Source organism: Emydura macquarii, unplaced genomic scaffold (assembly GCF_026122565.2).
Source record: "Emydura macquarii macquarii isolate MOO-44397 ecotype Brisbane River unplaced genomic scaffold, CSIRO-AGI_Emac_v2 contig_1043, whole genome shotgun sequence".
Classification (NCBI taxonomy): Eukaryota; Metazoa; Chordata; order Testudines; family Chelidae; genus Emydura; species Emydura macquarii.
This window is the reverse complement of record NW_027131180.1, coordinates 8,118,130-8,140,586: the sequence shown is the minus strand read 5'-3', so window position 1 is coordinate 8,140,586 and position 22,457 is coordinate 8,118,130. Positions and strand designations below refer to the sequence as shown.

Here is a 22,457-nt window from a genome sequence, read left to right as displayed (position 1 = left end):
TACCAAACTATGCATAAATGTCTCTGCCACTTGGGATATATCAAAGTACTTGAGTAGCAGGTGTACTTTAAAGCTAATAATTAAGTTTACGTTAATTAATAGCTTGTAGCTTCAGAGTTCAAAACTTTTACTAAATTACCAGTGGTGATTCTTTTGAGAATCTTTTCTTTGGAGACTGTGATTCTAGTTTGGAAAATCCTTACATGTGTGAGTGGTCCCATTGATGCCATTGGAATTATCATATGCGTGTTTGCCGGACTGGACTTTATGTAATGGATTTATTATCCAGATAATACTGCCAAAATACTGCTTAGTTCTAATCTTTAGAGATTCTTCTTGGTGAATTACTGCACCTGTTCCCATATACCCCAGAACAAGGAGTTTGAAGTTTGCTATAATATCACTTTCCACCTACTTACACTTTAGGATGTTTTGATACAGTTTCCCATCAGGTAGTCATCAGCATAGCATAGTATCTGAGCATAGTAACTGCTGTCCCAGTTACTAAAGCATGGTCTGAGTATAGCATAGTACAGTGCAGGAAGTGTTCCCAAAACAATTATTGGCGGGAGGAGGAGAATGAATGTACCAAAAATCTCATTTATAATTCAGAACCATTGCTGTCATATAAATGGGTCAAGAACCCATGGGAGCAGTGAAGAGGAGAAAAAATGCTTCATTGTATTGTGGACTAACTCTTTAATTTGTCCTACCAACCAAATCTAAGTAAACTAACTGCTATATGGTGTTTGTTAAAAATGAATTGACAGTGGCAGGCAAGCATAGACTGCATAGAGGATAGCTATTCAGTAACCATTAACCTGTTTCTGCTCATGCTTTGTTTGGGGCATAGACAAGGAGGGAAATCAGGGAGAGTTGTAGTGGAAAGAATAATTCACTAATCATCCTTATGTCATCACCGTTTGGCCTCATCCTCTAAAGTGTAAATTAGAGCGACAGATGTATAATCTGGGAAGATTTCCAGGGTGTTTGTTTTTTGTTTTTGTTTTGAAATAAGACACTCAGCACTGGCTGTACTAAGTAGGGTTTTTTGGTTTGTCACAATGCCATTTGCAGCCGTGAAGATGGGATGGTGAAAGCAGCTCAGATAGAGAAGAACAACTTTTTTTTCAAAGCTCAACCTCAGCCAAATTCTTACATTCCACACTAGTAAAATGAATTCCCAGTACCTTTTTGAGAGTCCCTCCATACTCCATATAAATATTCGTCCACTCTTCCAGAGTGAGAGACTGATGTCTGAGGGTGAAAACTAGGAACCGGAAGTCAACTCCTCCAATATTTTATTCCTAATACTGCCACCATTTCATCTGTGCCCCAGTTTGTTCATACGTAAGGTATACTATAATAGTATTCAGCAACTCCACTGAGAATTGTTTTGAGGTTATATATATATATATTAATATTTTCAAAGTATTTTTTCAAAGTATTCTCAGCAAGTTTGCAGATGACAGTAAGCTGGGGGAGGGGGGGGGGGATACAGATACTCTGGAAGATAGGGATAGGATACAGAGTGACCTATACAAATTGGAGGATTGGGCCAAAAAAAAAAATCTGATGCGTTTCAACAAGGACAAGTGCAGAGTCCTGCACTTAGGATGGAAGAATCCCATGCACTGCTACAGACTGGCGACCAACTGGCTAGGCAGCAATTCTGCAGAAAAAGACCTGGGGGTTACAGTGGAGAAGAAGGTGGATATGAGTCAACAGTGTACCCTTATTGCCAAGAAAACTAACGGCATATTGGGTTGCATTAGTAGGAGTATTGCCAGCAGATCAAGGGAAGTGATTATTCCCCTCTATTTGGCACTGGTGAGGCCACATTTGGAATATTGTGTCCAGTTTTCAGCCCCCCACTACAGAAAGGATGTGGACAAATTGAAAGAGTCCAGTGGAGGGCAACAAAAATGACTAGGGATCTGGAGCACATGACTTATGAGGAGAGGCTCTGGGAACTAGGCTTGTTTAGTCTGCAAAAGAGAAGAATGAGGGGGGGATTTGATAGTGGCCTTCAACTACCTGAAAGGGGGATCCAGGAAAAATGGAGCTAGGCTGTTCTCAGTGGTGCGAAATGCCAGAACTAGGAGCAATGGTCTCAAGTTGCAGTGCGGGAGGTCTAGGTTGGATATTAGGAAAAGCTTTTTCACTATAACGGTGGTGAAGCGGTGGAATTGGTTAGGTAAGGAGGTGCTGGAATCTGCATCCTTAGAAGTTTTTAAGGCCTGGCTTGACAAAGCCCTAGCAGGGATGATTTAGTTGGGGCTGGTCCTGCTTTGAGCAAGGGGTTGGACTAGATGACCTCATGAGGTCCCTTCCATCCCTAATCTTCTATGATTCTATGATTTTGAGATCATCAGATGAAGGGCAAAGTATGATTATTTATGATTATTTTCCAATTAGAGTTTACCTAGTTCTTTCCTATTTTGGTATGATTGATAGTGATTAAAACTTGTGATAGATTAAGCTGCTTTCTGGAATTGCATGATTTAAAAAAAAAAATCTGTTGCTTGCTGAATTCCTTTTACTGATCTTTTGAACTCTGATTTTTTTTTTTTTTCCAGAATGCATAGTATTTTGTGAGATGGATTTGGGCTGCACAAAAATGCTGGGGAGGATATGCCCTCTAACATTTTGCTTCTAGCTATCTGCGTCTATAAGGGGTGAAAGTATCATCACAATTCTGCCCATGAGACATGGATTAAAAAGTTGCCAATACACATTTTTAATACTGAAGTCTTAGGATAGCTTTAAAAGTATTATTAGATGAGTGACTTCATTTGCTTTCAACTTTGATTGGTCAGTGGAGGTGGATGTGCAAATGAAAAGGTGCTTGAAAGGTTACTGCAAAGGTATAGTATAACCACTGAATCACCCTTGTCCACGTTTGTTGATCTTCTTAGAGAATTCCAATAGATTGCCGAGGCGTGACTTTAGAAAAGCCATGTTGATTCCTCCCCAACAAATTGTATTCATCTATGTCTCTGGTAATTCTGTTCCTTGCTAAAGCTTCAACCAATTTGCTTGGTATTGAGGTTATGCCTACTGATCTGTAATTGCCAGGATCAGCTCTGGAGCCTTTTTTTAAAAAACGATGTCACATTAGCTATCCTCCTGTCATCTGATAAAGAAGCTGATTTTAGTGATAGGTTACATGCCACACTTAGTAGTTCTACAATTTCATATCTGAGTTCCTTCAGAACTTTTGGGTGAATATTATCTGGTCGTGGTGACTTATTGCTATTTAATTTATCAGTTTGTTCCAAAATGTCCTCTACTTTACTGGGACAGTTCCTCAGATTTGTCACTTAAAAAGAGTGGTTCAGGTGTGGGAATCTTCCTCAAATCCCCTGCAGTGAAGACTGATGCAAAGAATTCATTTAGCTTCTTCACAATGGCCTTGTCTTCCTTGAGTGCTCCTTCAGCATCTTGGTTGTCCAGTGACCCACTGATTATTTGGCAGGCTTCCTGCTTCTGATGCGCTTTAAAAAATTTTTGTTAGTTTTTGAGTCTTTTGTTAGTTGCTGTTCAATTTTTTTTTTTTGTTTGTTTGGCCTGCTTTTACACTTCACTTGCCAGAGTTTATGCTCCTTTCTATTTTCCTCAATAGGATTTGACTTCCAATTTTTAACAGATGCCTTTTTATCTCTAAACACTTCTTTTACTTTAGCTATGGTAGCATTTTTTCATCCTCTTACTATTTTATTTTTAATTTGGGGTATACATTTAATGTGAGCCTCTATTATGGTGTTTTTAAAAAGTTTCCATGCAGCTTGCAGACATTTCATTCTTGTCACTGTACCTTTTAATTTCCATTTAACTAGCTTACTCATGTTTGTGTTGTTCTCTCTTCTGAAGTTAAATGCTACTGTGGAGGGGTTCTTAGGTATTTTCCTCCCTACAAGAATATTAAATTTAATTACATTAAAGTCACTATTACCCAATGGTTCAGCTGTATTGCACCAAATCCTGTGCTCTACTTGGGCCTAAATCAAGAATTGTTTCCCCCCTTGTATGTTCCAGGACTAACTTCTCCAAGAATCAGTCATTAATGGTGTCTAGAAACTTTATCTGTGCATCTGGTCTTGAGATGACATGTACCCAGCCAATATGGGTATAGCTGACATCCCCCATTATTATTGAGTTTTCTGTTTTTATAGCCTCTCTAATCTTCCTGAATATTTCACAATCACCATCCTGATCAAATGGTCAGCAGTATATTCCTACTGCTATATTCTTACTATTCAAGCATAGAATTTCTATCCACAGAGATTCTTTTCCCCACCAGCACGACCCACTCTGCCATTTGTATATACTTTGTATGCTGGTATTGCCGTGTCCCATTAATTATCATTGTTCCACCAAGAAGACTAGGATTGGAGGCTAGCAGAATGGCAGAGGGAGTGACTGGGGCCAGCAGCCAGAGACTGGGATTTGAAGAGCAAGGAAATTAGGTCTAGGAGATGGGGAAGGCAAAGATACTGAGCTTGGATGAGAAGCCCAGGGAGCTAGTGGGGACAAGAAATGTGTGTGTGTAGGGGGGATAACATTGGCATGTGGGAAAAGAAACTGGCACTGGGTTGGAAAGGAGTGTGGGGACAAAGAGCTGGGGTGGACTGAGAGGAGGGACTGGGAATAATTAGGCAAAGAGACTGAGAGTGGGGCAATTGGGATGGAGAATCTGGAGGGTTGAGACTAGAATTTACTGTGCAAGGGGACTGGGATTGTGATCAGAAGCCTGAGGACTGGAGACTGGGACTGATTTAGGTGAGGATACTGGAAGTGGTATGATGAGCCAGTGGTGGTAGAAACCAGGTGGGGATGGGGAAGAAGGGGTCTAGGTTGGAAGGAATGGCAGAAGTCTCTGTCCACTTAAGCATGCTCTTCCAGAGCCTGAAATGCAACCCAAGATCTCCAAGACTCGCCAATCTTCTGCTGTCAGCAAATATCTGTGATATTGGCCAAGTGTCTCATGCTTGCAGCAGTTCTCACCCTCATAAAGGATAATAGCTGTTATCAGTTACTTTATCAGCTCAAGTGCCAGAGGTTTGTTTGATGGATCGAAAGGTTTCAGTTCTGCTGATGATCCATGTGGGTGTCAATATGATGGCACATGATAGAATTTCTGTTTTTTCGGAGGGCTTTTTTAAACTTAAGAAATTACACACAAACTGTGTTAAAATAACATTATTAAGGTTGCAAAGTCAAAGCATTCAGAGTTAGGAAATGGAAGAATGAACGTTGTCTGTGCACACAAGATCCTTTCCTCATTTAGTACACAGGATGGGGCTGCTTGGGATGAATCAAGGTTGTGTAGTAAAAGAGGCTGCTGACTGTAGGACCCCTGCTTCATTGCCGAAGTTGGAAGGTGTGTGGTGAATGAGGCAGGGGATGGCAAGAACAGAAATGATGGTCTCATAGCTAAGGCAGTTGGAAGCTTCCCTGGAGAATTGGATACCATCCCTCCCTCTGCCATGGAGTTCCTATATCATGCTGGGGAAGTCACTTAAACAAAGCTTTTCACAGATTGATATGTTTTTCACTTTATGGGCGTCTGACTTGAGACTGTAGGGTCTGATTTCCAGAAGTGCTGAGCACTCACAGCCATAACAGAAGTCAGTGGGAGACATTTGAACATACAAAATGGTAGATAGTGGGAAGCACTTCAAAAAATCTGGGCAGCCAAAATGAATGGATACTTTTGACATTAATGTTTCTGTAAATCAGTTTGTCATCTGTAAAATGGGTATAATGATATCCCCTCCTCTCACAGGATAGAAAATAAATTAATTAATGTTTGTGAAACATTCAAATTCTATAGTGATCAGCACCATAGAAAAGCCTAAGAGGAAGTTAATAATTCTGTCTTCAGAGAAGTGTTTGAATAATGTATGTCAGACAAGGCCTGGGGCCACACATTGAGCAATGAGGAGAAAACAAGATATTGAATAGCTTTTATATATTCTGCCCATGAGGCAGGGGTCTGGTGGAAAAAATAGTATGTGATTGTGTAATTGAAGACTGTATCAAAACCCATACACAAGGGGACCAAATTATGATCACACAAGCAGCCATATTCTTGCAATTCCTACTCTCGAGTGCTTGACTTTGCGACCTTAATAATGTTCTTTTAACAACTTTGTATCTAATATGTAGTAACTAGGACATGGGCGTGAACTGACAGCTAATACAGAATTTGGGGCACAGACGTAATATGCTTTCTCTCTAATCTACCCTTTTCAGAAGACAGGTGGGCAGAAGCATCTAAGTGGCCTTGAAGGATAGAGCATGTAGCCGTCAGGGTGACAAAGGGATGGATAACCATGGTGAGGTGATCTGACGAAGTGGGTTGCAGCCCACAAAAGCTTATGCCTGCAGAAATTAAATTTGTTAGTCTTTAAAGTGCTACAGGACTCTCTTTTTTTTTTTTTTTTTTTTTATGGTGAGGTCTGGATCTCGAAGAAAAGTCTCTTGGCTAGCTGAAGATGAAATAAACTCTAGCTGACTGCTACTACTGTCTTTGAATTCAGAAGCAGCAGTAAAGCTTAGAATCATAGAAGTGCAGGACTGAAAGGGACCTTGAGAGGTCTTCTAATCCAGTCCCCTGCACTCAAGGAAGGACTCAGCATTTTCTAGACCATGCCTGACAGGTGTCTGTCCAACCTGCAGTGAAAAATCTCCAATGACAGAGATTCCGCAACCTTTCTAGGCAATTATTCCAGTATTTAACTACCCTGGCAGTTAGGAAGTTTTTCCTAATGTCCAACCTAAATTGCCCTTAATAACACCCTGTGATTGAAAGCCACTTTGAGAATCGCTAGGCAGATGCTCTTACCTGAGGGAGCAACCATAACCTTGTCAGTTCCTCAAATGCTTACCCCTGCCAACAAGCATCATGTCCATCTTAACTGGCCTGAGCTTAAGCCAGCTGGCTTTCATCCTGGTCTGTGTTTTTGGCAAAGAGGAGGAGAGCAGGAAAGCAGTTCCGATTGGGTTTGATGAACAGGAGATACAGAGCAGCATATAGATTAAACAGTGCAGCCTCAAAGTATCACCCGGTGACTTCACACATGAGAAATAACACTCGGGCAGGGCTGAAATCTGGGATTTCACAGCTGACTGCTCTAGAGGAGGAAAAAAGCAAATGGCCTAAACAATCTTTTAGGGTCTCTGAGGAAGGAATGAGGGCATCCACTTTAAAATGATTCCATCCTGCCCTCAGCCAAGTCCTGAAAACACGTCAGTGGCATCTTCTGATCAGGGTGAATGTTGCTATTAGAGCTAGTAGTATCAGTATGGATATCTGGATTCTTGGCTGTATTACATAACCACATCATGGATGGCTTGTGTTTCACTGACAACTGACTAAGGCATAATGTGATTTAGCCCTACATGTGACTGGGAAACGTATCCACAAAATTAAGTTTTTTACTATAAATAATATTTCTGCATATATTTATGGATAATCTCACATTTGGAAAACAAATGCGTAGTTTTTTACTAACCTTATTTTCACATCTCCAAAAAAAAATTCAAATTTCTGTGCTCTATCTGATGTAACTGCAAGGAAAATCAGGCAGATCTGCACTAGCACAAGTGTTCTTCAGGGATGATCTTTTCCTTGACAATATTTCAGTGCCACCGGACCGAGCAGCAGACTAGGTGGGAGCATATTCCTCTGACTTAACTCTGCTGAATCACGTAAAATGTCAATTCATATTCAGAGATACAGTTAGGGACAAAGGAACACATTCAGCCAAGTATTAACTGGCATGCTCCCGTTGCAGTCAGTGGGAAGTGTAACCACTTAGGCTCAATTTGACCTGTGCAATATAAAACAACTGCTATTCGTGAACCAACTATATAATTCAGGTGGTGCATAAATTTTCCGAAACCTGGAAAACTACTGAAAACTTGTATTTTGTTTTGTCAAAATAAGAAACTTGTATATTCACCTCAACTTTTTAGCCCAAATAGAAGGCAGTTTTTAACGATGTTGGACTGTCACAGCTTCTTGATTGTTTTTTGTTTGTTTGTTTTTCTTAATAATAGAACTCTTCTATTATTCTGTTCTAATAATAGAACATTGCCTCTTCTCATAGCCATTGGGGTTCACTTAGGACAATATGAATTGCAAATATACTCTAAAGTGAATAATGTGAATAGCTATTGAGATGAGAATTTTTCAAGTATTATGGAAGGGATTGATAAAGCTCATAGAACAATTTTGGACACATACACTCTATTCCTTTATCCATATGGCATGCTTCATGCTGTACGATAACACTGAGTGTATATTGCACTTTGATTTTTGTGAAAAATTCAATAAAAAGTTAGTTACAATGAAACTAAGAATAAATGGGGAATTTGAGCAGAACTATTTCATACAAAGGGTAACAAACGTACAGAATAAGCTACCACAATAGGCAATTAAATTGTAAATGTGTTTGTGACTCCTAGAGTGGAATGATTTCTGAAGGCTGAAGATTGAAGGAGATGGTGAATGAGAAAGGTGGGGTTAAGATGAACAAAAAAGGGCAGAGGTATGGGATCCTAAGGCCTCTTCCTCACATTCAAATTACTTTAGTTCTTTAGAAGGGAAACAAACAAAGAAAGAAGAAAATAAACTTTTAATTAGAAAGCACAACTCTTTGTGCTAAATCCTGTACTTTAAACTTGTACTGTAGCCTGGAATATCCGAACTTCTTGCAGCATTTGGTAATGTATGAGCTGCTGATGCAAAAGTCTCTCTTCCCGCTCCCCAAAGTTTTGAATCTAACATAAAAATTAATCATGTTTTATCACTAATCAGATTTCTATTCTGTATTGTTTTTGTTCTTATTCTGTTCTATATAAGTTGTTATACCTTGCCCATCACCATACTGTCTGAGACTGTAGTTCATTAAGTGATGTGACTACACAGTTGTCACATGTTGTTCATTCTCTCATCCTTTCTCCAGGGAAGATGTGTGTACAGTGGAGTTTCATTTTTTGTTTTTTTAAATATAAACATACTTGTTGCTACGTGACCATGTTCGAGAAGGCAAGGTCAAAGAAATTTGTCTTGCACTTGGAGCAGAAGGAGATAAGACTTTTGATGGTCCTTAGGTCCTGGGGTATTTCTTTCCACATTCTCGGACTGCCTCGAAAGAGAGTTCTGTGTGCACAGATGAGATTTATTGTTACGCTATGCCTACACTACAGGTGCTACAGTGTCACTTTCTACAGCAATGGAAGGGATTTTTCCATCACTGTAGTTAATCCACCTCTCCCTCAAAATAACAGTAAAGATTCTTTTCCTGTGAGGCAGAGCATTGCTCACCATATAGTGTAACGTGATCTCTATTTTTCGCTCTTTACCACTATACCAAGATGTCTGTCTATTTAGCAGTCTGAAAGGCCTCCACAGCAAGAAGGCTGTAACAAGAAATAGTGGAGGTTAGGTCAGCTTAATTGCTTCACTCAGAGGTGTGAATTTTTCACATTCCCTGAGGGATATATCTAAGTGAACCTACATTTTAAGTGTAAACCTGGCCTTATAGTAGAGAGTTCCATTGTGCCAGAAGAGTACAGTTGTTGACTACAGACTCTGTCACAGAGCTTTAGATGTCTTTTAGATATCCTGGGCCCACTTTGATGATAAAGACAAAGATCTTGAACTTGGTTCAAAATTCTAAGGGAAACCATTGTAGAGAGCAGAGGACATATTTGATGTACTCACTGTGTTGTTGAGGAGACACACTGCAGCACTCCACTAGTTGGAGTTTCATGTATGATTAAGGCTTCATGTCCAGGTATGTGTGCATTGGTGTAGACCAGCCAAGAGGTGACGATGACATAAATAACTGAGGCCACGTCTTTGTCCATCACAATGACATGGAGTCTTCTAGCCAACTGAAGATGGTAGAAGACATTACTCATGGATCCTGCTATGTGAGAGCACAATGTCGGTACGGAATCCAAGAGAACTCTTAGACTACAGACTAAATTGATCAGTTGAGGGTGTGTGTCTTGAATCAAAGGAGATTACTTTGTGGCTGCAAACTCTTTTTGCCCATCAGCTCTGTCTTGTTCAGGTGTAGCACCAGCTATCTGTTCTTCCTCCATGAGCTATTTTCCTCAAAGAACTGGACCATCTTGATAGCATAGATGTACTCCATTCATCACCATAGTATCTTCCAATAGTGCAATAAAACAATGTAACTATTATCTCTTATGTATGATACTCTTTTTCATTTTCATATTCTCAGGGGAAATTGTGTGGGTTTTTTAAATAACATATTGTATTTACACTGCTATACGTTCTCATTAGTGTACAAAGAAATGTGCCTTGCACTTGCAGTGGCAGATGGTGAGGTTTGCGGTGATTCCTAGGTTCAGTAGGAGTTCATTGCACAGCGTTGGCTTAACCCCTGAGAAAGCTGTCTCTTGCACAGATGAAATTCACCCTTGTGTGTGTTTGTGCCCAAGAGCAGAGCTGTCAGCTGTGGTCCTCATTCTGGAGATTTAGATTACCTTTTTTTTAGGTGTCATTGGTGCAAGCCATTGAGCATCTTAAATTTGACAGGGCAATTTATGGGAAGCCAATATAGAGAGTGGTTTTGCATAACATAAAGTAGAAGCTGTTCAGTTTTAGATCCCAATTTATCTCCTAACAAAGGTCTCTTTTTTGGGGTGGTAGAGCTGTGAGGAAGTGGATAAATAGTTCTGCTTTTAACCTCATGCTATTCCGAACTTAACGGACTTCATTTGCAAATTGGCACTTTCTTGTCCAAGTAAGGCCCCCTGCACCACAGCAGGATTCACTTTTGAGAGAAGACAGGAAGCCTGTACTGGATGAGGATTATGAGGAGATCAACTGATTTAGCACGCCTTGGCTGCTATAGCTATCCCCTCAATGGCTAGAACATCTAACTTTTGTGCTGTGTTAGCCTCCTGCTGACCCCAAGCAGAAAGGAGTTTGAAGCTGCCCAAGCCTCCCCATCAGATTTTCACTAACAAGAGACCTGCACCCTCTTTATTCCAGCAGAAACTGGAATAATTTTCATTTAAAGTCTATCTCCTCATTAGGCTGGAGTAGAAAATTCAAGAGATTCTTGGGATTTCCTGTTTTAAAAAAACCCCTGCAAATGTCATGCTGCTTCTGTTTGGGGGTACCATGCCTTTGATTAATTAAAAGTAGTATTTTGTTTTATGAAAAATAGCGTGATGCTTCTCTAGAATACATTGTCTGCTTTTAGATTAGATTCACAGTATAAGATATTTCTTAGAATTTGTAATTATCTAGCAGATACAGTTGCTGTTCTGATAACACAGGGATTAATTCACAGCAGATGGTCTTTAAAACATTGTGCTGTTTAAGATAACTAAAATGGAGTAGATGATTATTTTGCTGTTTTCCTTTTATTGATGTGTATCATCACCCAGAAGAGCTGGTTTTAGGAATAACTTAATTAAGACTCGTGGTCCCTGATCTAGTTTCCCACTACTTACAGCAAAACTATGGCACACTCAGAGTGCGTAGCTTCAGCTTTGGAATGGTTGTCTGGTTTATGCTTTCTGGACAAATATGTTGCATAACAAACTCCTCCCTGTGGAGCAGTTACACTATTGCTGCTAAACCAATTACAGATTCTTGTGTTTATAATACTGGTGTGCTTAAAAAAAAAGGAGAGCTAATGCATTTCTCCACTTTTTGGCCTGCCCCACCCAGATAAGAGGGTTAGTTCATCAAGTCTCAGACCCAAAATAACCAAGTCATCAGTATCTTAAACTATCAAATTCATGGAAATACATATAATCTTCACTGGACAAGATAAGGGAATTTACTTTCACTCTTTATGTAAAGAGATCAAGGGCTTCTGTCATAAGAGTGCCTCTCCTAATAAATCTTCTTCAGGATGGCTAAAGATGCTTTTGATGCAGCAATGAGATTTCATTTAGTCTCATCCCTGGATAAGAGAACTTGCTAGATGTTGGCTTGTAGAATGAATTATGAATTTTTTTGTTGCTCTAGACACTTTTCCCTCCTGTTCAATAAAGAATTTTGCATGGCGGTCTTGAACCTCTAAACATTCTAAAAGAGCTTGACAAAAGCAACTACCTCACTCTGAGCAAACTAAAAAAGGGCCAATATATCAATTTTAAATGGACTTTCAGTGATGTCTCTTTAGAGCAAGAGTTCCAGAAAACCTATAAGTAAGTCCCAACAATGACAATTAGAGCAGCTACTCATTCTCCAATAGACCCCTGTCCCCTTCCTGCATAAGCTTCTCGAGCCAAGAATAATGTCTATTTCTGTGTTTGTACAGCAGCATAGCATGATGGGGTCCCAGGGTGCTACCATACTATACACATTCAATAATAATAGCAATAAAGATTATTTTTGTGTGGGGCAGAGCATTGCTCACCATGCAGTGTAACGTGATCTCTATTTTTCTCTCTTTACCCCTATACCAAGATGTCTGTCTATTTAGCAATCTGAAGGGCCTCCACAGCAAGAAGTCTGTAACAAGAATATACATAAGACGTTTGTTCCCTTCTGTTTTGTTCTTGTGTTGTTGGAGTTTTGGTTTTTTAGCCCCAAAGACATAACATTTTTATGGCTCCTTTCTCCTTTAGTCAAGGTTCCCATCACCTTGACACATAGCATCTCTTGGAGATCTTGGAGATCAATTTAAATGGAAAATTTTCTCCTTAATGCTATATAGTAAAACTATACTCCTTTCTGTATTGGAACATAGTCAGACACAAGTAAGCACCTTCATTTTATATACGCTCTTTTAAAAATGCTAACTCTTGTAAATCTTGGTTAACAATATTTCATAAAAAGGAACACTAGCCAATTTGTCATCTCAGACTTTGTACAGGGCCCCTGGTTAATAATTTTTACACTTTTTCTTATTTGCTATTCCAAGGTTCCGTATCCAACTCCAGAATCTGACTGTTTTGAGCAATGCATTTGCCTTGTTAAATACATTCCACCATTACCCATTAAAAAAAACAAACCTGGTGTAAAAACAACGAGAGTTCTGTAGCACTTTAAAGACTAACAAATTTCTTTAAAGTGCTACAGGACTCTCTTTGTTCTTGCTGTATACAGACTAACACGGCTACCCCTCTGGAGCTTCAAACCTTTCTTCTTATGCGGTTGTTAGAGTGGTTATTAACTCTGTTCATGTTGCTATTCAATTAAAAAAGTAAAAGGTCAACTCACGTCACTCTCTATCAGTCTTTCTGAGGCTGAAATGACTAAAATGATAAATAAATTGCACATATTTGGGGGGGATTTCATGGGGCAGATGCAGTACTTGCTTCTGCAGAAGTGAAACCAGGGTGGTTCCATTCCATAAGGGGATGTTTGCATAATACTTATGTGGCATGAATCTGAACTTCTGAGGGACACTCCACCACCACCCACAAATCCAGTCTCTGGGGAAAGATGGGCCAGACAACAGATAAAGGATTTGTTGCTACAGAGATCCTTCTGGGGCCACATGAGATCCTTCAGAATTCACTCCAGCAGTTAGGTTCAGCAAAGCACAACATAGATAAGCACCTGAATTAGCCTCATTGGTTTCAAATGATGCATATGCTTCAGGGCTTTGCTGCATTGTTGCCTAATAAAAGGAGTAGCCTCTGCAACCCAGTTACTTGACCCAGGCATTGGACTGGATTTTAGCTCATATCCTCCAGTGCCACTGACTTTAGTTGAATTACTTCTGGATTTCCTGGATGTTAAGGAGGAGAATCAGGTCCTGTGATTCCAGCAGCAGAGTCCCTGTGATAGTCCCTTATCTGTTGATAAGACATTTAATTTCTGCTATGAAAATATTTGATAAGATAAAACCATATTTCTGTGAGGGAGTTCTGCTGTAGAAGAAAACTGTCAGCCTATCAACAACTATATATTTTATCTGGTAGCATAGTTACTGAAAGGCAAAATGTAAGGAAATATATATCTGAAGAAAGTATTTAATATTCTTCAAGCAGCTATGAGGTCAACAATTTATTATATATATTCCCCAAAGTCGAAGAAAATGCTTATGTTTCTGCTTTCAAAGAAAAGAAGGACATATTTTAGTATTTTCTTTAATAATCTGGAATCAAACAACACGTTTTATTGATCCCAGATTACAGTCTGAGCTTCCTTTATTCCGTGATTCATCAGCCATGGCATTTGCCACATATTTCACTCCTTGGCACAAAATTGTACCCCCGGATCTAGGCTTTCATTAAAAATTTATAAATACAGTTCTAGCCCTCTTATTTGTGAGGATAACTCTGAAAACAGGGACCTTGATTTAAAAAGTGGCAATACTGACATCCTGAAATTGTTGTTCTGAAAGGTGTGATATACCCCCTTCCTCTCAGTGGGTTATTGACACTGAATCTTAAAGATGACAATAACTATTTCATTTCTAATCATTTTAGCAGAAACATCAGTTAGTATACTTATCACAGTAATGTATATATAATATTTATAATTATAGCCACTATATGTCATAATTATAATTATTACATTCGGTAAATCTTTACAAATAATCAGAAGCAGAACAGTTTTCCAGTTTCACAGAGTAATTTACTTTTTTTAAAAGCCATCAGGATATTATGGCCTCTTTGAAAACTACTGCCTTATATTTTGGAATCTGAGGGGCAGACTGCCCTCCGATATGTTCATGAATGTTATGGCTGTGTGAGCAGCACACATGCCAAAAGGCAAATTTTGGCTTTTCACTACTGTGATTCCACTGTGAAAGCAACTTTTAATCTACTGGTGTCTGATTATACTGTTATACTTTCAAAAAGCTGCTTTACTTTCTGAATTAATTCTACCAGTAAGATAGAAGAACTTTACACTTGATGATAGAATGTTTTTAATGATGATATCTAAGGATTCAGGGATGATTGATGCTATCTGGCCTTTGTCATTGTAGTATTTGAGCACTTCACAAATATTAATAAATTTTATCCTCACAACATTCCTGTGACATAGGGGAAGTATTTTCCTAATTTTACAGATGAGGAACAGAAGCATTGAGAGATTGAGACTTGTTCAAGGTCACATAGGAAGACCGGGACTGCCAAGAATAGAACCACATCTTTTGAGTCCTAGTTTAGTGCCTTAATCAAAAGAACTTTATTTTTCTTGACAGACTTTCAAAAACTACCTCACAAATGAATTTAGGGAGCTCTGAGGTATGATAAGATTAGGTATGAGAAGGACCATAGAGTTTGGTGGGGATGGGTGGGAAATAGACTGTTTTGTTTTATGTTATAAGAACAGAAGGGGCAAGTTTAATCAATTCATATTCTCTTCATTAGAGAAGCCTGCATTCAAAGTTAGGGTTTGTTTGTTTGTTTGTTTTTTCTTTTTTCTAACTGCACATGCTATGAGACAACTGGCATTCTCCTGGGCAGAATTAGGCATAGTGGAAGAGCACACTATCTGTAAGGCTGTTTCTTGGACCTCATGTGAAACATTTAAGGACCATTAGAGAAATCCCACCACGGGGCGCTTTTGCAGTAAGAGTGCTCTCTAAGGCCTACACAAGAAAACAAGAAGATTTAGTTTGTATTCCTGTCTAATGCAGTATTTTCTCTTTATATCCTCCTGCAAAATGTGCTCTGACTAGTTGGATACTGAGGGAGTGTGGAGAGATGGGGAAATATTATAATGCTCCTTCCTCTTGAGATTATCAGGACTGAATCACCTATACATACAAGAAAAATTTCAGGCTTGTTGCAGGAGTATCTCTTTCCTGCCTTCTGAAGGACAGATATTCTTCCTTCCTCCCTTCTGTAGAGTTTTGATCTTCCCTCTGATTCCAGAGTAAAAACGTTAGAAGTAATAAGAATTTATATCTAGGTTTCTTGGTTACAGGATGTGTCTTAGAGCCAAAAACTTTTCAGCTTTATTCAGTGTTCCTAAAGATTGGCATATTATGACAAATGTTATGGTTATAAACAGTTATGCTAACGTAGTATATTCAGGTGAGAAAGTTGTTAGAAAACCTAAAGCTCTGATATAATTACTCCAACAAAGTTTAATTAATATTCTTTTAACCTCTTTCTTTTTTCCACGTGTTTCAGATTACTAGAAGCTTTTTTACTACATGAGCTTATAGCACTTTGAATGTAACATATTCGTGAGCAAATGTGAGCGTAGAGGTGGGTGAAATTATTCAGATAAATTTATTTGCCAAAAAAAGCATTTTTAGTTGACCCAGAACTATTTGTGACTTTGACACATATTCACTGAATATTTATGGTGAACAAACCCTTGTTTGGGGGCTGGATTCAGAAGGAGACTTAGGTACCCTTCATAAAACATCCAGAAGAGAAGACAAAGGTCCATGACTGTCCTATAACCTATAGCTTAGTGACTCGGGTACTCATCTGGGCTGTCAGAGATCTGGGTTCAATTCCCCCTGATGTGGAGCAGGAATTTGAACTTTGGTCTCCCACTTTGCAGAAGAATGCCCTAAACTGTGGGCTATAGAGTATTCTAGGGTGGGTCTCCATCTCTTCTCTTGAAGCTGTTCCACTGTGAATAAATAATTAAATAGCCTTTGAAGCAGTGGGATGAGGACTTGGACTTGGATCTCTCTCCTCCAGGTGCGTGACCTAATCACTAAGATTCATGGTCATTCTCACTCTGTCTGGTCCAATGACTGTTCAAGTATTTTATACAATAGCTTCAACAGGAGAGACTGAGAGACATCCATCCTAGACTACACTGTAGCCCAGTGGTTAGATCCATGGACATGGATTTGATATTGAGGGTAGAGATACTTGAGAAACAGGGTTGCAATTAGAGCCGGCAGGAAAACAAAATTTCCAACTCTAGGAAATTCCAAGTGTTTGAACGATTCTTTAATTCCAAATCAGAGCAAACCATTAAGCCTCAGAAATTTCCAGTGAAAGGCAATATTCCAAGTGAGGAATATATTGCTGCTGCCACGTGTCTCCCTGTCCACTGGCACTGCTCCTTCCTCCTGTGTCAGAAGATGGGAGGGGGTTGGGAAAGGAAATCTTTGGCTTTATACTGGGAGGTGTGAGAGGCAGGAAACCCTTGGGCTGATTATGGGACAGCCTGGAGATCCGAAGGAGCATGGGCAGCTTGGCTCCCTACCAGGCCATCAAATGGGGTGTTGAGGAGCCAGGGATGCCGGGGATCCAGGCAGCCTGTCAGGCAGGTTGCCGAGTAGCATAAAATTCCTGGCTCTCAAGCTCCTTGCCAAGAGGACTGCCAAAGAAGTGGGGGGTAGTGAACAGATTGACAGGCAAGAGGCAGGAAACTGGGCAGGTTACTTTTGGACACCTGCTTCATTTCCTTTGAAAGAGTTGTCAAAATTGATGCATTCCTATGGAAAGATTATGGTTTTGATGAATCATTATTTTCTGTCAGAAAATTTCTCACCAGCTTTAGAGGCAAACTATCTATCTGGCCTCCTTCTTCCCAGAAGATACCTTTTGGAAAGGGACTACTGGATGGGAGGAAGAAGTTCTAGGATTGAATAGTGTTGAGTAGAGAGAAGGAAGAAAAATACTGGCTGGTATTTTGAACAAGTGTTATTCATGTTTAGCAGTATAAATATCACTGGGAGGATAGTATACCTGATGTGAGTATCATCCATACCTTGGCAAAGTTGTTTCCACAACTCATATCTCATATCCATCGATAAGTGGTACTGGACCCCAGTCCCTTCTTGCTCTGAAACTGGTCTTAAAAGAAATTTGTACTTTTAAAACCTAATCAGAGTGAATGAATTAGGCACCAAGCCAAATGTTGTGTAGGGACAAATCCTACCTTTCTCTTTCTCTTCAAAATTATTAAGAGACTGAAAATGTAAACAAAAAAAATCTCTGCCATTCTTCAAGATCTACTCCTTCACATTATAAAAATGTTTTGTGAAATCTCTGTCAATGCCTCAACCTCCCTATTGTAATCTCATATTCTAAGTCTATAATGGCATGAGCATGGAGTCTCTGTAGACTTGTATTGAAATGTTTGTGATGTTGTTTTGACATATTACTCTGGGGAGTTAAGGTTTGAAAAATATAATACTGTGGCTCTAGTGTAACTCACTTGTTCTTTTTTGTTTGTTTTTAAATAGCAAGAGCTAGTTGTCCAGATTAGACTCCAGCTGCCTAAAAATGTATTTTTAGGAGTAAGGGAGTTATAGCTACAATGTAACAACTTAGAGAAACCAGTTTTCTTTCCTGATCTAAAATTAACTAATTTACAAAAACAACAAAAGAAAAATGTATTTAAACATTTTTAAGGAGAGAGGGGATCAATGGGGAGGAACTAACATATGAGCTTTCTGACAGGTGTATGGACAAGTTTGGCAGCAGTCACTTCTATACAAATATAATAAATGGGCCTGATTCTCCTTTTACTTACACAATTGTAAATCAGGAGCAACTCCACTAAAATCAGTGGAGTTACACTAATGCACATGAGAGAAGAATTAGGTCTAGCGTGTCTTGGTAGATGTTATATAATCAAATTAGAGTCACACTACAACAGACTTCTATTCAGCAAATAAAACAGAGGACGTGTAAACTACAATATTACACGGCATTCACCATCATACACACACAGTATTTGTGTATAAATATAGGCTTTCCAGTCAACAGGCACAATGTATAGGCCAAACTCACGTGATTGAGGTCTCTCTCCTGAGAAGCAGTGACTCTGAAAAAGATGTGGGGGTCATTGTGGCTAATCAGCTGAAAAGACTGACCAATACTTTGGCCAAAAAGGCTGATGTGATCTTTGGATGCATAAAGAGGGGAATCTCAAGTAGGAGTAAAGGCTGTTTTACCTTTTTATATGACATTGGTTTGACCACTGCTGGAATACTGTGTCCAGTTCTAATGTCCATAATTCAAGATGGATGTTGATAAATTGGAAAGAGTTCAGAGAAGAGCCATGAAAATCATTAAAGTGATACATTCAAGGAGCTCAATCTGTTTAGCTTTACAGAGATAATAGGAGGTGACTTGATTCTAGTCTGATTATTATTATTATTATTATTATTATTATATATCTTGATTAAGTACCTACCTGGGGAACAAATATTTAGTAATATATATAGTAATGGGCTTTTCAACCTGGCAGAGAAAAGTATAACATGATACAATTGCTGAAAGTTGAAGCTAGACAAATTCAGACTGGAAATAAAGTGTAAATTTTTAACAGTGAAAGTAATTAACAATTGGAACAATTTACCAAGCATCATCATCATCGCTGACAATTTTAAAATCAAGATTGGATATTTTTCTAAAAGACATTCAGGAATTGTTCACAGGCAGTCAGACTGGATGATCACAATGGTACCTTCTGGCCTTAGAATCTATTTACTTGTATGCCAGTCAGCTCTTAGCCAGACTCATCCTTCTTCCTGCATTTGAGTTTTAGAGTTGCAGAACTCCCACTACTTCAGCAAACTCAGTAGAAGTTTCAGGCACTTAGTCTCTAAAATCACGGCCGCAGCGTCTAGTGACTCCAAATGGCAATGATTAATAGTGATGTAGTGTCTTGCTCTAGTGCAGGGCCAATTGCAATCACTGTGACAAAATATTTTGAAGTGTTACTTCCTGAAGCATCGAACATGCTATGGAGAGAGCACAGTTCTATTCTCAACTATCAGTTGCAGTGTTCAGGGGATCGACTACAACCCTGAAAATTCCATTTGTGATTTTCAGCATTCAGAGTTAGCTTGTTTCACATCCACCATGCTCTAGATTACTTCTCTCAGATATCACAACATCTTTTATCTCATCAACTCATGTGCTAGAACAAAGCGCACTCCCTTTTGAACTCGCCTCTGCACTCCAGTCATTTGTTTCCAAAGGAGAGGAACAGATTTGTAGAGTAGCACAGAGCAGCCAGAGCAAATAGTTGTTGTCTCAAGGAGCTGCCAGGAGTTTAGATGAGACCAGACAGGGAGCAGGAGAAGAACACTAAGCATAGAGTAACCCTGCTTCAGGTGGTACACCAGAACCATGCATCACAAATTTAATCCTTAAATACAGTAAGCCATACCCTGATACTGTGGCCATTGTGTTAATCTGAGACACTTGAGCAAACAGCCCACTGCTCTCTCCCTAGTTTAAATGGGAGAGGACTGGTAGCTAAACTCACTCAACCCCTTGGCTTGGCAGAACCCAGAACTGGGGACTGTCAAAGCATGCTAAAAAGCCTGTCTATTTTCCCTAGTTTTCATGAGGGTTTGAGAGGGGCATATGTTATTTCTGAAGGTTCTCAGACCATTTACTTTGTAGATGTAGATCCTTTTGAAATCTTGAGTGTGTTTTTAATGTGCATAGGATATGAAAAGAGGTGACATGGAAAATCATAACAGATAAATAAGAAATACACATCATTTGCCTCTTTATTGCTGCCTCATATACACTGTTACACTGGGCAACAATGCACAGCCAGTGTTGCCCCATGTACCATTTACCAAGGGGGTTTAAATGCACTTTTCTTTTTACCATAACCTTCTGACCCTCTTACTTGTAGCTTCAAAACAGCTCTGATTAGTTTGCACGAAACAGATCACCTTCTAATCTCTCATTTTTATAAAGGTACTGTGCTTTTGTGATGGTCACCTGGGCAAATCCATACCTTCTCTTGGCATGAAATCAGGGTTCCTTACCAGTAAGGATAAATGACAGCAGGTTGTTTGCTTTTTGTAGTATTTTCTTTCAGTGCTAGTGAAAAGTGCCAGACTGACAGCCCACGAGACCACAAATTCTCTAGTTAGTCACAGAAAAGGCATAGCAGTGGCTAGTAGTGGAAGCTTAGCCCCCTTGTGTTTTGGCCTCAAACTCCATGAAGTAAAAGAAAAGCAAGTAAGTAATTTGCCAGAAATTATAAATATCATCTATAATCAGTTATTCATATTTTGGTCAGTACTTGTGCTATAATTATAATCATTTGGTCATACCCTTTCTGCTTCTGTTGGCAGTGCTGACAGTGGAAGATTAGGAGCACTGATTAGCATTCCTACCTCTGTCCTGTCTGACCCATTTAGTGAGCTGCATTTGTTCCAGAGCCAGAGAGGCGCCTCTTCCATTAATGAGCTTCTGGATGGAAGGAAAAGGTGGTCCTTTCTTTTCCCAGGACTTGAGAAGGACAGTGATGATTATCACTAATACTAGGGCTCCTGAAACTTGGAGCCAAGAGAAACAACAACTAGCTGTGCTGGAACAGGCTTTCCACTCTCTCAACAGTATAACCTCTCCCTCCCTGAGGTCCTGGGCTTCTCATTCCCACTGACTTTTATAGGTGTCTTCTGTGGAGCAAGATCTGTTAGCCTACTACTCTCTCTTAGCTATGACACCTTCAGAGTTTCAAGCTGCTCCCAACCCCATCTTCATAAGGATATCTTAGGAGAGGCAGCTTTCAATGAGAACAGAGTTGCCTATTATCACATCTCAGTTTTGATGAAGTTTGCAGTGGCAGTGACAGATGACAAGAGTACAGGCTATCTAGTTCTGTAGCAACCAGTTCCACAAATACAGGGTTGCAATGTGATATTTATAAGTATGGCTTAGCTGCCCAGTTATGCAATCACTGAAATATTTCAGTGTTTCTAATTTACCTGTGATTCAGAGGGATCCAGTGTCCCCAATGCTCACTGAAACTATCACAAATGGGTTATGACCCTTGTTGGCTGGAATACAATTGTAAGGGGCTGTGCAACACATTTGCACCCCTGCCCACTCTGCACTCCATCTGCATAGAGCCTTAATATTTAGATATTTTTGTGAGTGGAACGGATTAAAGGGAGATTAAAGGACTCATCCAAGGTCACACACAGGAATTCTGTGAAGACCTGAAAACTGAGTCCTGATTTCCCAGTTCCAGCTTGAATACTTTAACCACAAGACCACTCTTCATTTCCACAGACTGTGCGGCATTTGTTGTATGGACTTGTTTCCATTCTCTCACTCAGGCCCCGTTCTCAAGCACTAAATTCAGAATCAGAGAGAAAAGAAAAGAGATTAATAAGAAAAATACAGAAAACTTGGATATAATGATGGGATAATCCTTCAATTTAGAGACATTTTTAGCAACTCAGCATTTGTTTTTAAATTATATTCTGAAATGTAAATGGAGCACTGAAGTACATTTGTATTCATTTTAATAAGCAGAACTATATGTTTGATACTGTGCATGAATCATCACATCCAGACAGGTTGTTCATCTACCATGCAGGGCCTTAACAATTGTAATAAACCCTTCATTAGATATATTTTTAGCCGAAGCATTCTGTGGAAACAGCTGTTGTGTTAAACTTCTAATTAAACAATAAAAAAAAAATAAAATATGGAAATATTGTCTATTTTACAATTTTTGTCAAAGACATTAAAGATCTTGGATGTGTCAAAATAAAATAAAAATCTGTTACTATTAAGATTAA

General features: G+C 39.3%; 1 protein-coding gene across 25 annotated transcripts in view; it reads left to right on the top strand.

Annotated features, from left to right (window-relative positions):
• Window positions 1-22,457, top strand: part of DMD (dystrophin) — a 1,854,857-nt gene that overhangs the window by 931,768 nt on the left and 900,632 nt on the right. The gene's annotated exons all lie outside the window — the stretch shown is intronic.